Raw genomic sequence first — 21172 nt, 5'->3', positions numbered from 1 at the left:
TCACTTTATATCAGGACTCCTACTTCCTCTTCTGCCTGGGTCACTTTATACCAGGACTTCCACTTCCACTTCTGCCTCGGTCACTTTATACCAGGACTTCCACTTCCTCTTCTGCCTGGTTCACTTTATACCAGGACTTCCACTTCCTCTTCTGCCTGGTTCACTTTATACCAGGAATTCACTTCCACTTCTGCCTGGGTCACCTTATACCAGGACTTCACTCAATCTTCTGCCTGGGTCACTTTATACCAGGACTTCCACTTCCACTTCTGCCTCGGTCACTTTATACCAGGACTTCCACTTCCTCTTCTGCCTGGTTCACTTTATACCAGGACTTCCACTTCCACTTCTGTCTGGGTCACTTTATACCAGAACTTCCACTTCCACTTCAGCCTGGGTCACTCTATACCAGGACTTCCACTTCCTCTTCTGCCTGGGTCAATTTATACCAGGACTCCTACTTCCTCTTCTGCCTGGGTCACTTTATACCAGGACTCCTACTTCCTCTTCTGTTTGGGTCACTTTATACCAGGACTCCTACTTCCTCTTCTGCCTGGGTCACTTTATACCAGGACTTCCACTTCCACTTCTGCCTCGGTCACTTTATACCAGGACTTCCACTTCCTCTTCTGCCTGGTTCACTTTATACCAGGACTTCCACTTCCTCTTCTGCCTGGTTCACTTTATACCAGGAATTCACTTCCACTTCTGCCTGGGTCACCTTATACCAGGACTTCACTTCCTCTTCTGCCTGGGTCACTTTATACCAGGACTTCCACTTCTGCCTGGGTCACTTTATACCAGGAATTCACTTCCACTTCTGCCTGGGTCACCTTATGCCAGGACTTCCACTATCACTTCTGCCTGGGTCACTTTACCGGAGGACTTCCACTTCCAATTCTGCCTGGGTCACTTTATACCAGGACTTCCACTATCACTTCTGCCTGGGTCACTTTACACGAGGACTTCCACTTCCAATTCTGCCTGGGTCACTTTATACCAGGACTTCCACTTCTTCCTGGGTCACTTTATACCAGGACTTCCACTTCCTCTTCTGCCTGGGTCACTTTATACCAGAACGTCCACTTCCACTTCTATCTGAGTCACTTTATGCCAGGACTTCCACTTCTGTATGGGTTACTTTATACCAGGACTTCCACTTCCACTTCTGCCTAGGTCACTTTATACCAGGACTTCCACTTCCACTTCTGCCTGGGTCACTTTATACCAGGACTTCCACTTCCACTTCTGCCCGGGTCACTTTATACCAGGACTTCCACTTACACTTCTGCCTGGGTCACTTTATACCAGGACTTCCACTTCCACTTCTGCCTGGGTAACTTTATACCAGGACTCCCACTTCCTCTTCTGCCTGGGTCACTTTATACCAGGATTTCCACTTCCACTTCTGCCTGGGTCACATTATACGAGGACTTCCACTTCCACTTCCTCTTCTGCCTGGGTCACTTTATACCAGGACTTCCACTTCTGTCTGGGTCACTTTATACCTGGACTTCCACTTCCTCTTCCTCTTCTGCCTGGGTCACTTTATACTAGGACTTCCTCTTCCTCTTCTGCCTGGGTCACTTTATACTAGGACTTCCACTTCCTCTTCCTCTTCTGCCTGGGTCACTTTATACCAGGACTTCCACTTCCTCATCTGCCTGGGCCACTTTATACCAGGACTTCCACTTCCTCTTCCTCTTCTGGCTGGGTCACTTTATACCAGGACTTCCACTTCCTCATCTGCATGGGCCACTTTATACCAGGACTTCCTCTTATGCCTGGGTCACTTTATACCAGGACTTGCACTTTCACCTGGGTCACTTTATACCATCACTTCCACTTCTGCCTGGGTCACTTTATACCAGGACTCCTACTTCCTCTTCTGTTTGGGTCACTTTATACCAGGACTCCTACTTCCTCTTCTGCCTGGGTCACTTTATACCAGGACTTCCACTTCCACTTCTGCCTCGGTCACTTTATACCAGGACTTCCACTTCCTCTTCTGCCTGGTTCACTTTATACCAGGACTTCCACTTCCTCTTCTGCCTGGTTCACTTTATACCAGGAATTCACTTCCACTTCTGCCTGGGTCACCTTATACCAGGACTTCACTCAATCTTCTGCCTGGGTCACTTTATACCAGGACTTCCACTTCCACTTCTGCCTCGGTCACTTTATACCAGGACTTCCACTTCCTCTTCTGCCTGGTTCACTTTATACCAGGACTTCCACTTCCTCATCTGCCTGGGCCACTTTATACCAGGACTTCCACTTCCTCTTCCTCTTCTGGCTGGGTCACTTTATACCAGGACTTCCACTTCCTCATCTGCATGGGCCACTTTATACCAGGACTTCCTCTTATGCCTGGGTCACTTTATACCAGGACTTGCACTTTCACCTGGGTCACTTTATACCATCACTTCCACTTCTGCCTGGGTCACTTTATACCAGGACTCCTACTTCCTCTTCTGTTTGGGTCACTTTATACCAGGACTCCTACTTCCTCTTCTGCCTGGGTCACTTTATACCAGGACTTCCACTTCCACTTCTGCCTCGGTCACTTTATACCAGGACTTCCACTTCCTCTTCTGCCTGGTTCACTTTATACCAGGACTTCCACTTCCTCTTCTGCCTGGTTCACTTTATACCAGGAATTCACTTCCACTTCTGCCTGGGTCACCTTATACCAGGACTTCACTCAATCTTCTGCCTGGGTCACTTTATACCAGGACTTCCACTTCCACTTCTGCCTCGGTCACTTTATACCAGGACTTCCACTTCCTCTTCTGCCTGGTTCACTTTATACCAGGACTTCCACTTCCACTTCTGTCTGGGTCACTTTATACCAGAACTTCCACTTCCACTTCAGCCTGGGTCACTCTATACCAGGACTTCCACTTCCTCTTCTGCCTGGGTCAATTTATACCACGACTCCTACTTGCTCTTCTGCCTGGGTCACTTTATACCAGGACTCCTACTTCCTCTTCTGTTTGGGTCACTTTATACCAGGACTCCTACTTCCTCTTCTGCCTGGGTCACTTTATACCAGGACTTCCACTTCCACTTCTGCCTCGGTCACTTTATACCAGGACTTCCACTTCCTCTTCTGCCTGGTTCACTTTATACCAGGACTTCCACTTCCTCTTCTGCCTGGTTCACTTTATACCAGGAATTCACTTCCACTTCTGCCTGGGTCACCTTATACCAGGACTTCACTTCCTCTTCTGCCTGGGTCACTTTATACCAGGACTTCCACTTCTGCCTGGGTCACTTTATACCAGGAATTCACTTCCACTTCTGCCTGGGTAACTTTATACCAGGACTCCCACTTCCTCTTCTGCCTGGGTCACTTTATGCCAGGACTTCCACTTCCACTTCTGCCTGGGTCACTTTATACCAGGACTTCCACTTCCACTTCCTCTTCGGCCTGGGTCACTTTATACCAGGACTTCCACTTCCACTTCTGCCTGGGTCACTTTATACCAGGACTTCACTTCCTCTTCTGCCTGGGTCACTTTATACCAGGGCTTCCACTTCTGCCTGGGTCACTTTATACCAGGAATTCACTTCCACTTCTGCCTGGGTCACCTTATACCAGGACTTCACTTCCTCTTCTGCCTGGGTCACTTTATACCAGGACTTCCTCCACTTCTGTCTGGGTCACTTTATACCAGGACTTCCACTTCTGCCTGGGTCACTTTATACCAGGACTTCCACTTCCACTTCCTCTTCTGCCTGGGTCACTTTATACAAGGACTTCCACTTACACGTCTGCCTGGGTCACTTTATACCAGGACTTCCACTTCCACTTCTGCCTGGGTAACTTTATACCAGGACTCCCACTTCCTCTTCTGCCTGGGTCACTTTATACCAGGACTTCCACTTCCACTTCTGCCTGGGTCACTTTATACCAGGACTTCCACTTCCACTTCTGCCTGGGCCACTTTATACCAGGACTTCCATTTCATCTTCTGCCTGGGTCACTTTATACCAGGACTTCCACTTCCACTTCTGCCTGGGTCACTTTATACCAGGACTTCCACTTCCACTTCTGCCTGGGTCACTTTATACCAGGACTTCCACTTCCACTTCTGCCTGGGTTACTTTATACCAGACCTTCCACTTCCACTTCTGCTTAGGTCACTTTATACCAGGACTTCCACTTTCACTTTTGCCTGGGTCACATTATACCAGGACCTCCACTTCCACTTCTGCCTGGGACACTTTATACCAGGAATTCCACTTCCACTTCTGCCTGGGTCACATTATATCAGGACTTCCACTTCCACTTCCTCTTCTGCCTGGGTCACTTTATACCAGGACTTCCACTTCCTCTTCTGCCTGGGTCACTTTATACCAGGACTTCCACTTCCTCTTCCTCTTCTGCCTGGGTCACTTTATACCAGGACTTCCACTTCCACTTCTGCCTGGGTCACTTTACCGGAGGACTTCCACTTCCAATTCTGCCTGGGTCACTTTATACCAGGACTTCCACTATCACTTCTGCCTGGGTCACTTTACACGAGGACTTCCACTTCCAATTCTGCCTGGGTCACTTTATACCAGGACTTCCACTTCTTCCTGGGTCACTTTATACCAGGACTTCCACTTCCTCTTCTGCCTGGGTCACTTTATACCAGAACGTCCACTTCCACTTCTATCTGAGTCACTTTATGCCAGGACTTCCACTTCTGTATGGGTTACTTTATACCAGGACTTCCACTTCCACTTCTGCCTAGGTCACTTTATACCAGGACTTCCACTTCCACTTCTGCCTGGGTCACTTTATACCAGGACTTCCACTTCCACTTCTGCCCGGGTCACTTTATACCAGGACTTCCACTTACACTTCTGCCTGGGTCACTTTATACCAGGACTTCCACTTCCACTTCTGCCTGGGTAACTTTATACCAGGACTCCCACTTCCTCTTCTGCCTGGGTCACTTTATACCAGGATTTCCACTTCCACTTCTGCCTGGGTCACATTATACGAGGACTTCCACTTCCACTTCCTCTTCTGCCTGGGTCACTTTATACCAGGACTTCCACTTCTGTCTGGGTCACTTTATACCTGGACTTCCACTTCCTCTTCCTCTTCTGCCTGGGTCACTTTATACTAGGACTTCCTCTTCCTCTTCTGCCTGGGTCACTTTATACTAGGACTTCCACTTCCTCTTCCTCTTCTGCCTGGGTCACTTTATACCAGGACTTCCACTTCCTCATCTGCCTGGGCCACTTTATACCAGGACTTCCACTTCCTCTTCCTCTTCTGGCTGGGTCACTTTATACCAGGACTTCCACTTCCTCATCTGCATGGGCCACTTTATACCAGGACTTCCTCTTATGCCTGGGTCACTTTATACCAGGACTTGCACTTTCACCTGGGTCACTTTATACCATCACTTCCACTTCTGCCTGGGTCACTTTATACCAGGACTCCTACTTCCTCTTCTGTTTGGGTCACTTTATACCAGGACTCCTACTTCCTCTTCTGCCTGGGTCACTTTATACCAGGACTTCCACTTCCACTTCTGCCTCGGTCACTTTATACCAGGACTTCCACTTCCTCTTCTGCCTGGTTCACTTTATACCAGGACTTCCACTTCCTCTTCTACCTGGTTCACTTTATACCAGGAATTCACTTCCACTTCTGCCTGGGTCACCTTATACCAGGACTTCACTCAATCTTCTGCCTGGGTCACTTTATACCAGGACTTCCACTTCCACTTCTGCCTCGGTCACTTTATACCAGGACTTCCACTTCCTCTTCTGCCTGGTTCACTTTATACCAGGACTTCCACTTCCTCATCTGCCTGGGCCACTTTATACCAGGACTTCCACTTCCTCTTCCTCTTCTGGCTGGGTCACTTTATACCAGGACTTCCACTTCCTCATCTGCATGGGCCACTTTATACCAGGACTTCCTCTTATGCCTGGGTCACTTTATACCAGGACTTGCACTTTCACCTGGGTCACTTTATACCATCACTTCCACTTCTGCCTGGGTCACTTTATACCAGGACTCCTACTTCCTCTTCTGTTTGGGTCACTTTATACCAGGACTCCTACTTCCTCTTCTGCCTGGGTCACTTTATACCAGGACTTCCACTTCCACTTCTGCCTCGGTCACTTTATACCAGGACTTCCACTTCCTCTTCTGCCTGGTTCACTTTATACCAGGACTTCCACTTCCTCTTCTGCCTGGTTCACTTTATACCAGGAATTCACTTCCACTTCTGCCTGGGTCACCTTATACCAGGACTTCACTCAATCTTCTGCCTGGGTCACTTTATACCAGGACTTCCACTTCCACTTCTGCCTCGGTCACTTTATACCAGGACTTCCACTTCCTCTTCTGCCTGGTTCACTTTATACCAGGACTTCCACTTCCACTTCTGTCTGGGTCACTTTATACCAGAACTTCCACTTCCACTTCAGCCTGGGTCACTCTATACCAGGACTTCCACTTCCTCTTCTGCCTGGGTCAATTTATACCACGACTCCTACTTGCTCTTCTGCCTGGGTCACTTTATACCAGGACTCCTACTTCCTCTTCTGTTTGGGTCACTTTATACCAGGACTCCTACTTCCTCTTCTGCCTGGGTCACTTTATACCAGGACTTCCACTTCCACTTCTGCCTCGGTCACTTTATACCAGGACTTCCACTTCCTCTTCTGCCTGGTTCACTTTATACCAGGACTTCCACTTCCTCTTCTGCCTGGTTCACTTTATACCAGGAATTCACTTCCACTTCTGCCTGGGTCACCTTATACCAGGACTTCACTTCCTCTTCTGCCTGGGTCACTTTATACCAGGACTTCCACTTCTGCCTGGGTCACTTTATACCAGGAATTCACTTCCACTTCTGCCTGGGTAACTTTATACCAGGACTCCCACTTCCTCTTCTGCCTGGGTCACTTTATGCCAGGACTTCCACTTCCACTTCTGCCTGGGTCACTTTATACCAGGACTTCCACTTCCACTTCCTCTTCGGCCTGGGTCACTTTATACCAGGACTTCCACTTCCACTTCTGCCTGGGTCACTTTATACCAGGACTTCACTTCCTCTTCTGCCTGGGTCACTTTATACCAGGGCTTCCACTTCTGCCTGGGTCACTTTATACCAGGAATTCACTTCCACTTCTGCCTGGGTCACCTTATACCAGGACTTCACTTCCTCTTCTGCCTGGGTCACTTTATACCAGGACTTCCTCCACTTCTGTCTGGGTCACTTTATACCAGGACTTCCACTTCTGCCTGGGTCACTTTATACCAGGACTTCCACTTCCACTTCCTCTTCTGCCTGGGTCACTTTATACAAGGACTTCCACTTACACGTCTGCCTGGGTCACTTTATACCAGGACTTCCACTTCCACTTCCACTTCTGCCTGGGTAACTTTATACCAGGACTCCCACTTCCTCTTCTGCCTGGGTCACTTTATACCAGGACTTCCACTTCCACTTCTGCCTGGGTCACTTTATACCAGGACTTCCACTTCCACTTCTGCCTGGGCCACTTTATACCAGGACTTCCATTTCATCTTCTGCCTGGGTCACTTTATACCAGGACTTCCACTTCCACTTCTGCCTGGGTCACTTTATACCAGGACTTCCACTTCCACTTCTGCCTGGGTCACTTTATACCAGGACTTCCACTTCCACTTCTGCCTGGGTTACTTTATACCAGACCTTCCACTTCCACTTCTGCTTAGGTCACTTTATACCAGGACTTCCACTTTCACTTTTGCCTGGGTCACATTATACCAGGACCTCCACTTCCACTTCTGCCTGGGACACTTTATACCAGGAATTCCACTTCCACTTCTGCCTGGGTCACATTATATCAGGACTTCCACTTCCACTTCCTCTTCTGCCTGGGTCACTTTATACCAGGACTTCCACTTCCTCTTCTGCCTGGGTCACTTTATACCAGGACTTCCACTTCCTCTTCCTCTTCTGCCTGGGTCACTTTATACCAGGACTTCCACTTCCACTTCTGCCTGGGTCACTTTACACGAGGACTTCCACTTCCAATTCTGCCTGGGTCACTTTATACCAGGACTTCCACTATCACTTCTGCCTGGGTCACTTTACACGAGGACTTCCACTTCCAATTCTGCCTGGGTCACTTTATACCAGGACTTCCACTTCTTCCTGGGTCACTTTATACCAGGACTTCCACTTCCTCTTCTGCCTGGGTCACTTTATACCAGAACGTCCACTTCCACTTCTATCTGAGTCATTTTATGCCAGGACTTCCACTTCTGTCTGGGTTACTTTATACCAGGACTTCCACTTCCACTTCTGCCTAGGTCACTTTATACCAGGACTTCCACTTCCACGTCTGCCTGGGTCACTTTATACCAGGACTTCCACCTCCACTTCTGCCCGGGTCACTTTATACCAGGGCTTCCACTTACACTTCTGCCTGGGTCACTTTATACCAGGACTTCCACTTCCACTTCTGCCTGGGTAACTTTATACCAGGACTCCCACTTCCTCTTCTGCCTGTGTCACTTTATACCAGGATTTCCACTTCCACTTCTGCCTGGGTCACATTATACCAGGACTTCCACTTCCACTTCCTCTTCTGCCTGGGTCACTTTATACCAGGACTTCCACTTCTGTCTGGGTCACTTTATACCTGGACTTCCACTTCCTCTTCCTCTTCTGCCTGGGTCACTTTATACTAGGACTTCCACTTCCTCATCTGCCTGGGCCACTTTATACCAGGACTTCCACTTCCTCTTCCTCTTCTGGCTGGGTCACTTTATACCAGGACTTCCACTTCCTCATCTGCATGGGCCACTTTATACCAGGACTTCCTCTTATGCCTGGGTCACTTTATACCAGGACTTGCACTTTCACCTGGGTCACTTTATACCATCACTTCCACTTCTGCCTGGGTCACTTTATACCAGGACTTCCACTTCCACTTCCTCTTCTGCCTGGGTCGCTTTATACCAGGACTTCCACTTCCTCATCTGCCTGGGTCACTTTATACCAGGACTTCCACTTCCACTTCCACTTCTGACTGGGTCACTTTATACCAGGACTTCCTCTTATGCCTGGGTCACTTTATACCAGGACTTCCACTTCCACTTCTGCCTGGGTAACTTTATACCAGGACTCCCACTTCCTCTTTTGCCTGGGTCACTTTATACCAGGACTTCCACTTCTGTCTGGGTCACTTTATACCAGGACTTCCACTTCCTCTTCCTCTTCTGCCTGGGTCACTTTATACTAGGACCTCCACTTCCTCATCTGCCTGGGCCACTTTATAACAGGACTTCCACTTCCACTTCTGCCTGGGTCACTTTATACTAGGACTTCCACTTCCTCTTCTGCCTGGGTCACTTTATAACAGGACTTCCACTTCCACTTCTGCCTCGGTCACTTTATACCAGGACTTCCACTTCCTCTTCTGCCTGGGTCACTTTATACCAGGACTTCCACTTCCACTTCTGCCTGGGTCACTTTATACCAGGACTTCCACTTCCACGTCTGCCTGTGTCACTTCTGCCTGGGTCACTTTATACCAGGACTTCCATTTCCTCTTCTGCCTGGGTCACTTTATACACTGACTTCCACTTCCTCATCTGCCTGGGTCACTTTGTACCAGGACTTCCACTTCCACTTCAGCCTGGGTCAGTCTATACCAGGACTTCCACTTCCTCTTCTGCCTGGGTCAATTTATACCAGGGCTCCTACTTCCTCTTCTGCCTGGGTCACTTTATACCAGGACTCCTACTTCCTCTTCTGTCTGGGTCACTTTATACCAGGACTCCTACTTCCTCTTCTGCCTGGGTCACTTTATACCAGGACTTCCACTTCTGCCTCGGTCACTTTATACCAGGACTTCCACTTCCTCTTCTGCCTGGTTCACTTTATACCAGGACTTCCACTTCCTCTTCTGCCTGGTTCACTTTATACCAGGAATTCACTTCCACTTCTGCCTGGGTCACCTTATACCAGGACTTCACTTCCTCTTCTGCCTGGGTCACTATATACCAGGACTTCCACTTCTGCCTGGGTCACTTTATACCAGGAATTCACTTCCACTTCTGCCTGGGTAACTTTATACCAGGACTCCCACTTCCTCTTCTGCCTGGGTCACTTTATGCCAGGACTTCCACTTCCACTTCTGCCTGGGTCACTTTATACCAGGACTTCCACTTCCACTTCTGCCTGGGTCACTTTATACCAGGACTTCACTTCCTCTTCTGCCTGGGTCACTTTATACCAGGACTTCCACTTCTGCCTGGGTCACTTTATACCAGGAATTCACTTCCACTTCTGCTTGGGTCACCTTATACCAGGACTTCACTTCCTCTTCTGCCTGGGTCATTTTATACCAGGACTTCCTCCACTTCTGTCTGGGTCACTTTATACCAGGACTTCTACTTGCACTTCTGCCTGGGTCACTTTATACCAGGACTTCCACTTCCTCTTCTGCCTGGGTCACTTTATACCAGGACTTCCACTTACACGTCTGCCTGGGTCACTTTATACCAGGACTTCCACTTCCACTTCTGCCTGGGTAACTTTATACCAGGACTCCCACTTCCTCTTCTGCCTGGGTCACTTTATACCAGGATTTCCACTTCCACTTCTGCCTGGGTCACATTATATCAGGACTTCCACTTCCACTTCCTCTTCTGCCTGGGTCACTTTATACCAGGACTCCCACTTCCTCTTCTGCCTGGGTCACTTTATACCAGGACTTCCACTTCCTCTTCCTCTTCTGCCTGGGTCACTTTATACCAGGACTTCCACTTCCACTTCCTCTTCTGCCTGGGTCACTTTATACCAGGACTTCCACTTCCTCATCTGCCTGGGCCACTTTATACCAGGACTTCCACTTCCTCTTCCTCTTCTGGCTGGGTCACTTGATACCATGACTTCCACTTCCTCTTCTTCCTGGGTCACTTTATACCATGACTTCCTCTTCTGTCTGGGTCACTTTATACCAGGACTTCCACTTCCTCTTCTGTCTGGGTCACTTTATACCATGACTTCCACTTCCTCTTCTTCCTAGGTCACTTTATACCAGGACTTCCACTTCCTCTTCCTCTTCTGGCTGGGTCAATTTATACCAGGACTTCACTTCCACTTCCTCTTCTGCCTGGGTCGCTTTATGCCAGGACTTCTACTTCCTCATCTGCCTGGGTCACTTTATACCAGGACTTCCACTTCCACTTCTGCCTGGGTCACTTTATACCAGGACTTCCTCTTATGCCTGTGTCACTTTATACCAGGACTTCCACTTCCACTTCTGCCTGGGTAACTTTATACCAGGACTCCCACTTCCTCTTCGGCCTGGGTCACTTTATACCAGGACTTCCACTTCTGTCTGGGTCACTTTATACCAGGACTTCCACTTCCACTTCTGCCTGGGTCACTTTATACCAGGACTTCCACTTCCACTTCTGCCTGGGTCACTTTATACCAGGACTGCCACTTCCACTTCTGCCTGGGTCACTTTATACCAGGATTTCACTTCCACTTCCACTTCTGCCTGGGTCACTTTATACCAGGACTTCCACTTCCACTTCTGTCTGGGTCACTTTATACCAGGACTTCCACTTCCACTTCTGCCTGGGTCACTTTATACCAGGATTTCACTTCCACTTCCACTTCTGCCTGTGTCACTTCTGCCTGGGTCACTTTATACCAGGACTTCCACTTCCTCTTCTGCCTGGGTCACTTTATACACTGACTTCCACTTCCACTTCCTCGTCTGCCTGGGTCACTTTGTACCAGGACTTCCACTTCCACTTCAGCCTGGGTCATTCTATACCAGGACTTCCACTTCCTCTTCTGCCTGGGTCAATTTATACCAGGAATTCCACTTCCACTTCCACTTCTGCCTGGGTCACTTTATACCAGGACTTCCACTTCCACTTCTGCCTGGGTCACTTTATAGCAGGACTTCCACTTCCACTTCTGCCTGGGTCACTTTACACGAGGACTTCCACTTCCAATTCTGCCGGGGTCACATTATACCAGGACTTCCACTTCCACTTCTGCCTGGGTCACTTTACACGAGGACTTCCACTTCCAATTCTGCCTGGGTCACTTTATACCAGGACTTCCACTTCCACTTCTGCCTGGGTCACTTTACATGAGGACTTCCACTTCCAATTCTGCCTGGGTCACTTTATACCAGGACTTCCACTTCTTCCTGGGTCACTTTATACAAGGACTTCCACTTCCTCTTCTGCCTGGGTCACTTTATACCAGAACGAACACTTCTGCCTGGGTCACTTTATACCAGGACTTCCACTTTCTCTTCTGTCTGGGTCACTTTATACCAGAACGTCCACTTCCACTTCTATCTAAGTCACTTTATGCCAGGACTTCCACTTCTGTCTGGGTCACTTTATACCAGGACTTCCACTTCCACTTCTGCCTGGGTCACTTTATACCAGGACTTCCACTTCCACTTCTGCCCGGGTCACTTTATACCAGGACTTCCACTTCCACTTCTGCCCGGGTCACTTTATACCAGGACTTCCACTTACACTTCTGCCTGGGTCACTTTATACCAGGACTTCCACTTTCACTTCTGCCTGGGTAACTTTATACCAGGACTCCCACTTCCTCTTCTGCCTGGGTCACTTTATACCAGGATTTCCACTTCCACTTCTGCCTGGGTCACATTATACCAGGACTTCCACTTCCACTTCCTCTTCTCCCTGGGTCACTTTATACCAGGACTTCCACTTCTGTCTGGGTCACTTTATACCAGGACTTCCACTTCCTCTTCCTCTTCTGCCTGGGTCACATTATACTAGGATTTCCACTTCCTCTTCCTCTTCTGCCTGGGTCACTTTATACCAGGACTTACACTTCCTCTTCCTCTTCTGCCTGGGTCACTTTATACTAGGACTTCCACTTCCTCTTCCTCTTCTGCCTGGGTCACTTTATACCAGGACTTCCACTTCCTCATCTGCCTGGGCCACTTTATACCAGGACTTCCACTTCCTCTTCCTCTTCTGGCTGGGTCACTTTATACCAGGACTTCCATTTCCACTTCCATTTCTGCCTGGGTCACTTTATACCAGGACTTCCACTTCCTCATCTGCATGGGCCACTTTATACCAGGACTTCCTCTTATGCCTGGGTCACTTTATACCAGGACTTGCACTTTTGCCTGGGTCATTTTATACCATCACTTCCACTTCTGCCTGGGTCACTTTATACCAGGACTTCCACTTCCACCTCCTCTTCTGCCTGGGTCGCTTTATACCAGGACTTCCACTTCCTCATCTGCCTGGGTCACTTTATACCAGGACTTCCACATCCACTTCCACTTCTGCCTGGGTCACTTTATACCAGGACTTCCTCTTATGCCTGGGTCACTTTATACCAGGACTTCCACTTCCACTTCTGCCTGGGTAACTTTATACCAGGACTCCCACTTCCTCTTCTGCCTGGGTCACTTTATACCAGGACTTCCACTTCTGTCTGGGTCACTTTATACCAGGACTTCCACTTCCTCTTCCTCTTCTGCCTGGGTCACTTTATACTAGGACTTCCACTTCCTCATCTGCCTGGGCCACTTTATAACAGGACTTCCACTTCCACTTCTGCCTGGGTCACTTTATACTAGGACTTCCACTTCCTCTTCTGCCTGGGTCACTTTATAAAAGGACTTCCACTTCCACTTCTGCCTGGGTCACTTTATACCAGGACTTCCACTTCCTCTTCTGCCTGGGTCACTTTATACCAGGACTTCCACTTCCACTTCTGCCTGTGTCACTTCTGCCTGGGTCACTTTATACCAGGACTTCCATTTCCTCTTCTGCCTGGGTCACTTTATACACTGACTTCCACTTCCACTTCAGCCTGGGTCACTCTATACCAGGACTTCCACTTCCTCTTCTGCCTGGGTCAATTTATACCAGGAATTCCACTTCCACTTCTGCCCGGGTCACTTTATACCAGGACTTCCACTTCTGCCTGGGTCACTTTACACGAGGACTTCCACTTCCAATTCTGCCGGGGTCACATTATACCAGGACTTCCACTTCCACTTCTGCCTGGGTCACTTTATACCAGGACTTCCACTTCTTCCTGGGTCACTTTATACCAGGACTTCCACTTCCTCTTCTACCTGGGTCACTTTATACCAGAAGGTCCACTTCTGCCTGGGTCACTTTATACCAGGACTTCCACTTCCTCTTCTGTCTGGGTCACTTTATACCAGGACTTCCACTTCCTCTTCTGTCTGGGTCACTTTATACCAGAACGTCCACTTCCACTTCTGTCTGGGTCACTTTATACCAGGACTTCCACTTCCTCTTCTGTCTGGGTCACTTTATACCAGGACTTCCACTTCCTCTTTTGTCTGGGTCACTTTATACCAGGACTTCCACTTCCTCTTCTTCCTGGGTCACTTTATACCAGGACTTCCACTTCCTCTTCTGTCTGGGTCACTTTATACCAGGACTTCCACTTCCTCTTCTGTCTGGGTCACTTTATACCATGACTTCCACTTCCTCTTCTTCCTGGGTCACTTTATACCAGGACTTCCACTTCCTCTTCTTCCTGGGTCACTTTATACCAGGACTTCCACTTCCTCTTCTTCCTGGGTCAATTTATACCAGGTCTTCCAATTCCTCTTCTGTCTGGGTCACTTTATACCAGGACTTCCACTTCCTCTTCTGTCTGCGTCACTTTATACCAGGACTTCCACTTCCTCTTCTGTCTGGGTCACTTTATACCAGGACTTCCACTTCCTCTTCTGTCTGGGTCACTTTATACCATGACTTCCACTTCCTCTTCTTCTTGGGTCACTTTATACCAGGACTTCCACTTCCTCTTCTTCCTGGGTCACTTTATACCAGGACTTCCACTTCCTCTTCTTCCTGGGTCATTTTATACCAGGACTTCCACTTCCTCTTCTGTCTGGGTCACTTTATACCAGGACTTCCACTTCCTCTTCTGTCTGGGTCACTTTATACCAGGACTTCCACTTCCTCTTCTGTCTGGGTCACTTTATACCAGGACTTCCACTTCCTCTTCTGTCTGGGTCACTTTATACCAGGACTTCCACTTCCTCTTTTGTCTGGGTCACTTTATACCAGGACTTCCACTTCCTCTTCTTCCTGGGTCACTTTATACCAGAACGTCCACTTCCACTTCTATCTGAGTCACTTTATGCCAGGACTTCCACTTCTGCCTGGGTCTCTTTATACCAGGACTTCCACTTCCACTTCTGTCTGGGTCACTTTATACCAGGACTTCCACTTCCACTTCTATCTGGGTCACTTTATACCAGGACTTCCACTTCTGTCTGGGTCACTTTATACCAAGATTTCCACTTCTGTCTGGGTCACTTTATACCAGGACTTCCACTTCCTCTTCTGTCTGGGTCACTTTATACCAGGACTTCCACTTCCTCTTCTGTCTGGGTCACTTTATACCAGGACTTCCACTTCCTCTTCTGTCTGGGTCACTTTATACCATGACTTCCACTTCCTCTTCTTCTTGGGTCACTTTATACCAGGACTTCCACTTCCTCTTCTTCCTAGGTCACTTTATACCAGGACTTCCACTTCCTCTTCTTTCTGGGTCATTTTATACCAGGACCTCCACTTCCTCTTCTGTCTGGGTCACTTTATACCAGGACTTCCACTTCCTCTTCTGTCTGGGTCACTTTATACCAGGACTTCCACTTCCTCTTCTGTCTGGGTCACTTTATACCAGGACTTCCACTTACTCTTCTGTCTGGGTCACTTTATACCAGGACTTCCACTTCCTCTTTTGTCTGGGTCACTTTATACCAGGACTTCCACTTCCTCTTCTTCCTGGGTCACTTTATACCAGAACGTCCACTTCCACTTCTATCTGAGTCACTTTATGCCAGGACTTCCACTTCTGCCTGGGTCTCTTTATACCAGGACTTCCACTTCCACTTCTGTCTGGGTCACTTTATACCAGGACTTCCACTTCCACTTCTGTCTGGGTCACTTTATACCAGGACTTCCACTTCTGTCTGGGTCACTTTATACCAAGATTTCCACTTCTGTCTGGGTCACTTTATACCAGGACTTCCACTTTCGCCTGGGTCACTTTATACCAGGACTTCCACTTCCACTTCTGCCTGGGTCTCTTTATACCAGGACTTCCACTTCCACTTCTGTCTGGGTCACTTTATACCAGGACTTCCACTTCCACTTCTGCCTGGGTCACTTTATACCAGGACTTCCACTTCCACTTCTGTCTGGGTCACTTTATATCAGGACTTCCACTTCCACTTCTGTCTGGGTCACTTTTACCAGGACTTCCACTTCCACTTCTGCCTTGGTCACTTTATACCAGGACTTCCACTTCTGCCTGGCCCCCTCTTTTGCCAGATCCAACTCCTTCAGGGATTCACCATGCAGTTCTACTTTACTGCTTCGCAATGTTTCAATTTTTACTGCTTTCAGAATTTCAGGTCCACTGTCACTTTTAAAGTTCCGCACTTCTTCCACTTTAAGCAGATTTAAATAACTCTTCATAACTTTGCAACAAAGACAAGTGCACTTCGGTGCCCTTTTGGTCTTTTAGGAAATGTGAGAAACCAGGGGCTATCTAACTGCTAGTTCCCGAGGATCTCTCTCTCAGATGGCCAGGGCACAGCCATCACCTTTGGATCCAGACCCTGGGGATGGACCAGTGTGGGATCACCTGGGTGAGGGCTCTTCAGGGAGTGGGAGTGAGTCCGCTGATGGTGAGACGCAGTATTCTCCCCTATTTTGTTTACCCAAACCATCCTATGTTTTAGGATGCTCCGAGTTCCCAACTTCCCCCTTTTTCCATAAACACTAGGACGAGGAAGAGAGTAACAACATCCACTTACACAAGTCATACTGGACATGTGCTGCTAATCGGGCCAGGCAAAGTCAGGCACTCTATGCTAAGTGCATACACCTGATACCTATTAGCTCTCTTCACACGAATAAAAGGCAGCACCCAAGGGATAGAAGCAGCAGGTCGGAAACCCCAAGAGTTCCTTACCACAGGTTGTTGCCTCTGACAGGCCGCGTGTGACACGTGGAGATTGCCAAATCCCACAAATGAAGATTGCATTGGTGCTTCCACCTGGATGCAAGTGCTAAAAAGACACTAATCTAAAGTTTTCTGTTGGTGAACGTTGGGCTGTTGCAATTGAGGTTTTTTTTTTTGTTTTGTAGACCAGATGTCTTGTGAAATCATCACAATGTAATATTTGACTAATTGACCAAAGGCTTATTTTTTGTAATAAAAGGATTGTCTGATGTTATACAGCCAAAAAAAAAAAAAAAAAAAGTGTAGCGGTCCAGAAATAAGGGTGCCGGTAGCAATGTACCAGCACCCTTTCCTGAATGCCACACTACAAGTCTACCTACAGGGGCAGGTGCGCCCGGCAGGTCTGACGTGCCGGGCGCATCTGCCCCTGCAGGCAGAGTTGTCACAGAAGCACCAGCACCGTTAACAACGGTGTCAGTGCTTCCGTAAACCCATTCCATGGGGTTTTATGGGACTCCACAGGAATGGGGACTTACCAAATCTGCCGCCTGACTTCCCTGTCCTGGTGGCACCAGGAAGTCAGGCGGTGGATTCAGGCCCATTAATCTCTCTTGAAGCCACTAGCGCTGCTATCAATTTTTCCTCGCCTTTTGTTCATGGGTCTCTTTCCCATCTCCTCTTCAGGTGTGCCATGGGGGCAGGGTAGTTGTTTTATTTATGACTTGATATAGTGTTGTTATCCCTTTCCCCTTTTCTCTCTGAATAGATCAATCTCCGGAATGGGTTATCTGTTTATTATCCACTATATCTCCCAGTCTGCATACTTTCTTTTCCACTCAACGTTGCTGCCTGCATAGCTTTTATATCTCTTTAATATTGGGATTTTCCCACATTGGGGACTGTCTGGTAGCTTTTCCCTTCCATCCCATTGCGTGTGTGACTTCCTTCCTGATCTGCACCAATCTCGGTCCTGCTGGGGGGAGAGAACCCTTCCCCGGGCTTCCGTGCAGTATCTGTTAGGGGGTTCGGCCTTCCATTTGCGACAGTTACAGTCTTATGTGAGCTTCATTTCCCCCTCCAAATACCCACTCATTCGCTACCACCAGATGGGCCGCCCAGTATTGTTTCCTTATATTCTGTATTCCTTCCCCTATGTCCCATACTGCATTTGTGAGCGCCTGCAGGGCTATGCGTGGATTCTTGTCACCCCATAATAGTCCTTTAATTATAGCTTTGATCCTTGTGAACTGTATCTTGGGTGTTTTCACCAAAGTGTTCTGCAAGACATAAAGCAGTCTGGGCAGTGCCATCATTTTTAATAAATTGACCCCTCTGAGAATTGTTATAGGTAGGTTAGCCCAATGTTTAGCGCCTTCTTGTAGTCTGCGATTTATTGGTTTTAGATATTTTTAAGAAACACATGTTCTACCTTTTGCACTATTATACCCAAATACTTAACTCCCCCTTGCTGCACCCAGAGGGGTCTTCCTCAGGGACTCCATCTTCCCCCCCTGTACTGGTATTATGACTGATTTCTTCCAGTTAACTCTCGATACCGCAGTAAATTCCGAACTCCCATATGGTATCCATTACCCTCGGGCCCGTTCTTCTGGGATCCACTCGATATATCAGAAGATCGTCTGCATATAGAGAGATTTTATCTTCCCAGTTCCTGGGCCATCAGAACTCTTGAATTGTAGGATACACTCTAATGCGCTCGGCTAGTGGTTCGATTGCTATGAGGAATAGCAGCGGTGACAGTGGACATCCTTGTCTCCTTCCCCTCTGGAGCGGGAAGATATGGGATGTGCTCCCATTCACTCTAACTTTTGCGAGTGGTTGTGCATTTAGTCGTTTCTTCTATCCTATCCCTGGCTTGCCTTTTCCATTGCTGCTCACAGGAATTCCCATTGCACCGAATCAAAGGCCTCCTCTAGTGCCATTATTGCGTGGGGAGCCTCCAATGAGTCAGATAATACTAAAGTGTTATGTACACATCTCAGGTTCATCCTCGTTGCTCTTCCTGGAACAAAACCACATTGATCAGAGTTCATTCGCTTGCTTATTAACCCTACTAGCCTTGTTGCTAGTACCTTGGCTAGGACCTTTGCCTCTCCAATCAGCAAAGATATGGGACGGTACGGGGCACATTTATCGGTGGGTTTACCTTTTTGCAGCCGTTCTCGCGTCTCGTGGGAGTGTGCCTTGTGCACAACTTTCCATGAACATGTCCCACATTGACCTGACCACCTTGTCTCCCATGTATTTCCAAAATGCAGTCGTGATTCCATTTGGTCCCAGGGTTTTCCCACAATGTAAGCTCTTTATTGCCTCTTGTACTTCCTCCATCATCATCTCTTTATCCATTACTTGTTGAGTTTGTTCATCAACCTGTGGCAGGTTTACCCCATCTAAGTATCTCCCAATTTCAATCTCTGTAGGCCCTGGCACCGCACTGTACAGCACCTGGTAAAAATGTGCAAAGTTGTCTATTTTATCCCCTTCCGTGTAGATTGTTCCCTCCTCATTACTGATGCCCCTAACCCATCTGGATTTCTCCTCCCTTTTCTCCAAGCATCCTTCCACTGTGAGAAACCAGAAGGTGTCTCACCCACTAGTCCTGGGGATCTGTAATCCCGGTAGCCAGGACACGGCCATCACTTTTGGATCCTTTTCCTGGGGGTGGACCAGTGCGGGAGGATCACTAGGGTGAGGGTTCTTCGGGGAGTGGGACACTGGATGATGAGATGCGGTATCCCCTTCCCTGTAAACACCTTTACCACATCCTACCAGGTAGGATGTTTAGGAACTCAACCACCCCCCGCCCTCCTTTTACAACACAAACACTTTCACACAGACAGCCCGCTATGGGAGAAAACAGACTAACACCCGAGCAGTATATCTGACGTGTCCCAATACAATGGTAAGGCAATTATGGACCATTACACACACCCGACTCCCATTAAGCTTCCCCACACAGATAAAAGGCAGAGCATGAGAGCTCAGTCTGAGTGAGTCTGGGTGAGGCAAAGCACATGAGGAAACAGCAGTTCAAAGATAGCAGCTTAATGAGAGACAAAAGATGCAAAACAGAAGGAGATCGCAAGGAGGGAAATTCCCTTGACCTTTTCGAAAAGGAACCGTTACTTTCTAGAGACCTCGAGAATAGAAATCGTAAGACCAGGAAACCAAGCTGAAGAATCCCGCAATGTGTGTCGGAGGTACCCGGGTCCTCCCGTGTCAATAATCGGTATCAGGTAATATTATCCCCACCAATAATATCGCCATATATATGGTTGCCGGGATCTGCCATAGGCGATATTATTAGTGGGGTTAATTTTTGGGGTAAATGGGAGTGGGGTTGCAGGGGTGTCCCCCGCTCCCTTTAAAATAATATGGGGCTTGTGGGGGTGTCCCCCGCAGGTTCAATGGGTTAATATCACCGCAAAAATACAGCGCCATTCTTGTATGGCAATAGTTCTGCGGGGATATTTACACATGGAACCCAATAATCAAGGCGGGGAGAATAACCAACCGCTGTGGTTCCAACCTTCGATTCAAGAACAAAGCCCCTTCAGTAAAAACAACACAGCTGGTGAGTTGGGGCGACCAATACAAAACCGGTCTGTTTTGAAGCCAAGGTTGCAAGCAGCAACATTGTATGGAAAGCGCTGAAACGAACATTGTTAAAACACATGTGATAAGAGGCGCAAGTGAAGTTGAACTGCTGATGAGTGATTGAACTTTAAAGCAAGCTACAATACCTTTGACAGAGTGGTCCGGCACTGCGTGGGTGCTCAATCGAAGGTCTCTGTAAGGTACCCAGCCGAGAAGTGACAAAAGTAGATACATTTGATCCGAGCCCAGCGGAGGGAGATCAATTGAAAGAGAACGACTGAATGTAAATCGAAGTGGTCCTGTGACAGGTCAAGCAAAATCCAGAGCACAGTCAAAAGTCTTTGATTTTGAGGAAGTAGACAAAGTCTGGAAAAGTGCATGAATTCGGTCCGAGCCCGGCAGAGGGAGACCAATTGAAGGTTTTGTGTAAAAGTGGGTCGGAGCCCGGCAGAGGGAGACCCGAGGTGAATAGTGAATCACCTGAGAGATTGTGTACATGTGAAATCCTAAGAAGAAAGGAAATGTATTGTTTGTTTGTCGCATCA

This window comes from Ambystoma mexicanum, chromosome 13 (assembly GCF_040938575.1).
Source record: "Ambystoma mexicanum isolate Mex_15411 chromosome 13, UKY_AmexF1_1, whole genome shotgun sequence".
Taxonomy (NCBI): Eukaryota; Metazoa; Chordata; class Amphibia; order Caudata; family Ambystomatidae; genus Ambystoma; species Ambystoma mexicanum.
Note: the sequence above shows the minus strand (reverse complement) of the source record.